A 6,000-nucleotide genomic window follows, 5' to 3' on the forward strand; every position below is an offset into this window, starting at 1 on the left:
CGTCAAATCATAACTTCTAATACGATACAATACATCCTAAAACGCATATCCAAACAGGCTGATTTGAATGGAAAATATGTGCATATGAAGTCAGCCTAGGCTGGACTTGGTTGCTTTGGCTCAGCTAAGGGCCGGTTTGGATACCACCAAATAAGTTACTTTTTCTACTTACAACAGTAGATAAGTAACTTATTTGAGAAAAGTTATAAGTTTGGTTTATGATTAATTATAAGCAGAAACCAAGTAAGTTACTTGAGGCATAAGTAACTTATCTAAGCTAACTTACATCAAACGCCCCCTAAATGACTCAAGACAAGCCTGGTCAGAAAATTATCAGGTCATTCATGCTAGGCCCAAGCCCAAGCAAAGCCCACAGGCCACATTAATTAGTCAAAGCACGGTCCAAAACTAGGCTGGGCAGGCACTTGACCCAGGTCCGTACTACTCTTGTTTAGACCATTCATCAAGTGGGCCTCTATGGATGGCCCTTACTACTGAATCTCCCGCTTATAGAAGATATTAACTTCCTAATGGTGGCTTGCTAAAATAGGGGAAATATCGACCAAGATTTTGTCTAAGATACTCAGATGTGAGATTTTTTGGGCATCGCCTACCACGTGAACTGAACAGTCTGGATTAGAGAGTGAGAAAAACTTTGACACTCGGGCCGAGTGTGATGGATGATACAGAGACACTTGGAAATTGTGCATGTTGTACGGATTCAAAAATAAACTGTCCAAGCTATGGATCCAAGTTTAGATGTACTATGAACCACTTATGGTTATTCGATCATCTGACTATCAGATTGCTGGACATTTAGTAGACCGTTAAAAGTGAAATATCCAACGGTTCTATTTCAATAAACAAGTGTCACCAAATCAGAGGTTAGGATTGTTCAACCAATCTGATTTTTGGACTGTAAGTCTAGTTTATGTTAATATGCGGCTTCTGTTCAATTTCTGAGTACCTGCATCATATCAAGTCCCATACGTACAGTCGTAGTTTCAAATAACTCCCCATAAACAATCCTGACCACTGAATGTTGTGAGTTGTCTGTTGAATGTGGATGCTTGCCTGTATTTTCTCAACTTGGAATCAACCCATATCATATAAGTTCAAATGGCCCTTTGACTTTTGGGCTCATGAGTCATATGCAGTCCTGACACTGAACCAGTGGCCGGTGTACATTTAAAAGTGTTTTGGGTGCGTCATTAATGTAACTCTAATGATATTTGTAGCTTCACAGGTAGGTGATGGTAGACATGATGTTGGACTTCAACGTACGCAGTGTTTCAGTCATCCGTATGTGTAGTACACATGTGCAAGATCTGGACCTTTCTTTTATTTGGCCCTACAGTGGGTCAGGCATGCCCCCAAAAAAATCAAATGTTGGGAAATCCTAGCCACTGATTGGTGAAGTCTTGAGAACTATGTACAAATGAATGGTTTGGAAATATTCCACCACCATTGGATGGAAAATGTGTTGAGCGACCGTGAAAGTCACGGAAGTGAATTTAGGAGAGTAATTTAATTGCACCAGGCAAAAACAAAGATAACACATCAATTTAATGTAGAAAATCTTTGTGGAAAAAAATCACAGCACAAAGTGACGAATGATTACTATGAAAACAAAAATTACAAAGAGAAAAAGATTACCTAATTTAATTCGAATCTCACCCTTATTACACCTTTTGAAACCCTTAAACGAATTAGAAACCCTAGGAATATCTTCCAATCCCGCTTACCCATATATTTATAAGTTATGGAAGAATCCCAAACAAAATTAGAAATAAATCCTGCAAAATTGCAACTCTGCAAATATTCGCGCAGATACTGTTGATATCATCGAACAATTTTTGATGTCATCGAAATAACACATCAACTATCCAGAGATAATATGATTTTTCAGAAATTCTGGATTGCATCGAGCCATGTTCGATGTGTGCCATCGAACACCCTTTTATGTCATCGAAAGAATGCCCTAATAGTCCAATGACCAGTTGGAGAGAAACTGCAAAATCTCGATGGGATCGAGCAATGCTAGATGCCATCGAAGGTGACATCGAACAGTATATCGATGGCATCAACAATCCCCGTATTTGACTAGATTTAAGACATAAAATACAACAAGATATGTCTGAATTTCCCAATTGATATCAAACATTATCTTGATTGTATTTTGGATCCTCATGACCCAGGGTTTACACATTATACTCAGCTTTTCAGTTCTAACTGGTTAAGGACTGCAGTTCGGTGCAGGTGCCGCATTTGGACCTTTCATCAATTGGCTCTTATGTGGGTGGGGCATATGCCTCAAAACTAACTGATCAGGTGATCTCAGCCACTGATTGTAGGACCTGAGAGGATTACAATTCAACAGCTTGGAGAAAGTCCAACCAACAGAGGATGTGGTGCTTTGTGCAGTGGATGGGTCGCCACAATCTCTACATTCAATAGTTCTAAACCTTTTTGCACTGTTGATTTTGAGTTTCTGATGAGCATCATTCAGTTGGCGGGTCCACACAGTAGATGAGAAGAAGTATTTAAAAGTAGTGAGGAAAGTCAAAAAGCCCATGGAATCGACTTAAGTGGTGGGACCATCAAAGCCGATGGCATCTGCTCTCCTCTTCACTTGTCCAAATTCAAATGGCTATCAATGTCTTTGTCTGGAGCTATCCCACTTCAGTTGAGGATTCATGTGCGTGGGCCCCATTCCTTTCAGCAGCTGGAGATTACGGATATAATTTCATCTGGTGGGTCCCTTCAGCTTTCCCCTTTGGCTCCACAACATGACGATCTAGACCGTTCATCTAGGCCATCCTTCATGTAGGATCCACCTTTGATTATTGGTCTTGCCTCCTCAAAAGTCATTCTGATGGCATGATCCTAACCATCTGATCAACTTTTAGGAAATGGATGGTTAATATTATTATACTGAAAAACGATTATATCATGTGAGGCCCACCTTTGATGAACGGGCAAGAGCAATCAAAGGTGTCCCAATGGAGGGCAAATGGCTCCATAGATTTTTTTGTTGCACGCACCAGGAGTGGACACGTGTCCTAATGGAGGGTAAATGGTCCCGATCAAATCAGCCAAGAATTTCTCAACTTCAATTTGTCCCATTTGTGGGCAGACATAGCCCGGAATCTCACTTATTGACAAAATTAATGCGGTCGTAGGATCTAACGTGGACGGCTGAAAGAAAATGGGATGTAGTTACTCGCGGAATTTGAACGGCAAACCATTTTCTTCTAGCTCATTTAACGAAGACCAACTTCATGACTGCGATCTCCTGACCAGCATGATATCTGGTGTAGCTTCGTTCCTCAATCAGATCTTGATTTTGATAGTCTGGATTGCGATGCATGTTTTCCAAATGTCTCACCGTCTAATATCAACCCTCAACTGTTGATTTGAGTGTCTAGTGTATAACATGGACACTGCAGAATTTGGGCCCCATTCGGTGGCGGCCCACGCAGTGCATGCATAAGACCAAAGTCCTCAATGTGGGCCTGACACCCAGGTTCTTCAGACCCACCGTGATGTTTGTGTTATAAACTTATATCCACTCCATCCTCCGTTCTGCCAGCGTTGGATGGCATATGACTGTTCAATCTGTACCGTTGCTTGTGGTGTGGCCCACTTGAGTTTTGGACCTCCATCATGTTCTCTCACGTACTGGATATGGAGGTAGTGGACAAGAGGCAAACATATATAGTCATGGGTCCCACAGAGCTCGAGGATTCATATAATCCCGGTTACAGGCAAGTCAAGAAGTGGTATAGGTGGGACCACCGAAGCCGGTAGCATATAGTGTTTGGTCGTCCAATGAACAACCAAAGTCATTTTCCGCCGTCCCTTTCAAGTCGGGATACAGTGCATGGGTGGGTTTCGCTGTTTTCTACTGTTGGGAATGGTTTGGTCTGGTGGGTCCCATATGCTTTCCCTTCTTATTGAGGGTTGACTTGAGGGGGAAGGCATAAACAGCTTTCTATCCGCATGTTTCAGAGTCTCAATTGAGTAAATGGCCCTGATTGGTTGCCTGCAAGATCCAATGGTCTACCTAGTCTTTTGGACCTTCGTAAAAGCTGAAGATGTATACCAAAGAACCTCTTTTCTTTTTGCCCCGGTACTTGATGATCGAGACTGTTCATCTGGTAGACCAAAATGTAGATGGTCCATATGGGTAAATATGGATCATAAAAAATCTCATTGTCCATATAAAAATGACTCAGAAGCAACCGTCAGTGCAAGTTTCCAACTCACCTTGGCATGGACGGTTAACGTCACTGATCCTCGAGATTCTTTTACATGTGAGCCATGTGCTGTGGGACCTTCTAGATGAATGGTCTCGATCATCACGTGGTTGGACATAAGGGGCGAACGGATTGGATTTGCGAGCATGTGAGACCTTCTAGTCGTATATCCCGATCAACACGTGGTTGGACCAAAGGGGCGAGCATCTCACAAACAATAAGTCGCTTATGTTAGGATCGCTGACACAGGGAAGAACGTGATAAGGTCGATCACCGTCTTTAAATCCATCAGTTTTCTGTGCTCCTCACAAAAACTTTTAGAATCCACGGAAAGAAATTAACAAAATAAAAATAATATTCATGAAAATTTGTAAATTAACTGGTTGTATAATTCGTCTGATACACCATTAAAAAGCAAAATTTTAAATTTAATGAAAATCTTAATTCTATTAAAATTCTTCTAAAACTTAATTTCTAAAAATAAAAATTCCAAATAAATTTTTGCAAGAAGAGTCCTAACATAATTACAAGTTATTCCTTAAAAAAATAAAATTTAAAACTCTAAAAATTAAAAAAAAATTAAAAATTTAGAATTACTATAAATAGTATTTTTTTTTCTTTTGAAATATTAATTTTGAATTGAAAGCGCACATTTTCTAACAAAACGAACAAATGCGACCTACTTGGATGACCCGTTTCAATAAAGATGGATAGGTTATGTGTCCCGTAATGATACTCGGATCAAAAGTTATGATCAATTTACAGTCTACATTCTTTTGATCCAATCATGCTAGGAATATATCTGTGCCATATTCTACATTAAAAGCACAATGAAACAGAATCAAGCAAGTAATCACAATTGCACTAGTAAACCTAACAAGAAGGTAATTTGAACTTGATGTGAAAAAATTCTTACAAAAAAATTACTGCATAAAGCGATAAGTTATATACTATACAAGCAATATTATAAGATATAATAAATCTTACCCATTCAAACAACTCTCGAAAATCATTTAAAATCTTAATTATGACTTTTAATCCTTTAGAACACCTTAGAAAGCCCTATTTCTTTCCCTAATTTCGATTACACCCAATAAATATATTATCCAATTATTTAAGTAGATCTTACCCATTCGAACAACTCTCGAAAATCATTTAAAATCCTAACTATGACCTTGAATCATTTAAAACACCTTAGAAAGCCTTATTTCTCTCCCTGATTTCGATTACACTCAATAAATATATTACCCAATCAAAATAGGAATTAAACTGCGCACTTACGCAAAACTGCACACGTCTTCAATGGGTGTGCATGATTTGTTTCATATTCCCATTGGGTAGTATATATATCCGGTGTAATTGGAATTAGAAAGATGATTAGAGCTTTCGTAAGTGTTTAAAGAGTTAAAAAGATAATTAGGGATTCAAAGGAGATTCAAGAATTCTTTAAATTAGTAAGTTCTAATATATCCATAGTGCATTACTTGTTATTTTGTGCCATGATTTTTTACTACAAGAGTTTTTTCACATAAAACTCAGGTTGTTTTCTGTTAGGTTTATTTGTATAATTGTAATTATTTTACTTGATTCTGCTTTGCGTACTTCTTGAAGTCCCAACAGTTTAATAATATCAGTCACACTACATTTCAATGATGACTCATTTACAAACGTCACAAAGAAAGGGCATCGCCACTCCCACACATGTGAGGAATTCAATCCATATATCAGGCGGGGCCCACCA

This window comes from Magnolia sinica, chromosome 18, assembly GCF_029962835.1.
Source record: "Magnolia sinica isolate HGM2019 chromosome 18, MsV1, whole genome shotgun sequence".
Classification (NCBI taxonomy): Eukaryota; Viridiplantae; Streptophyta; class Magnoliopsida; order Magnoliales; family Magnoliaceae; genus Magnolia; species Magnolia sinica.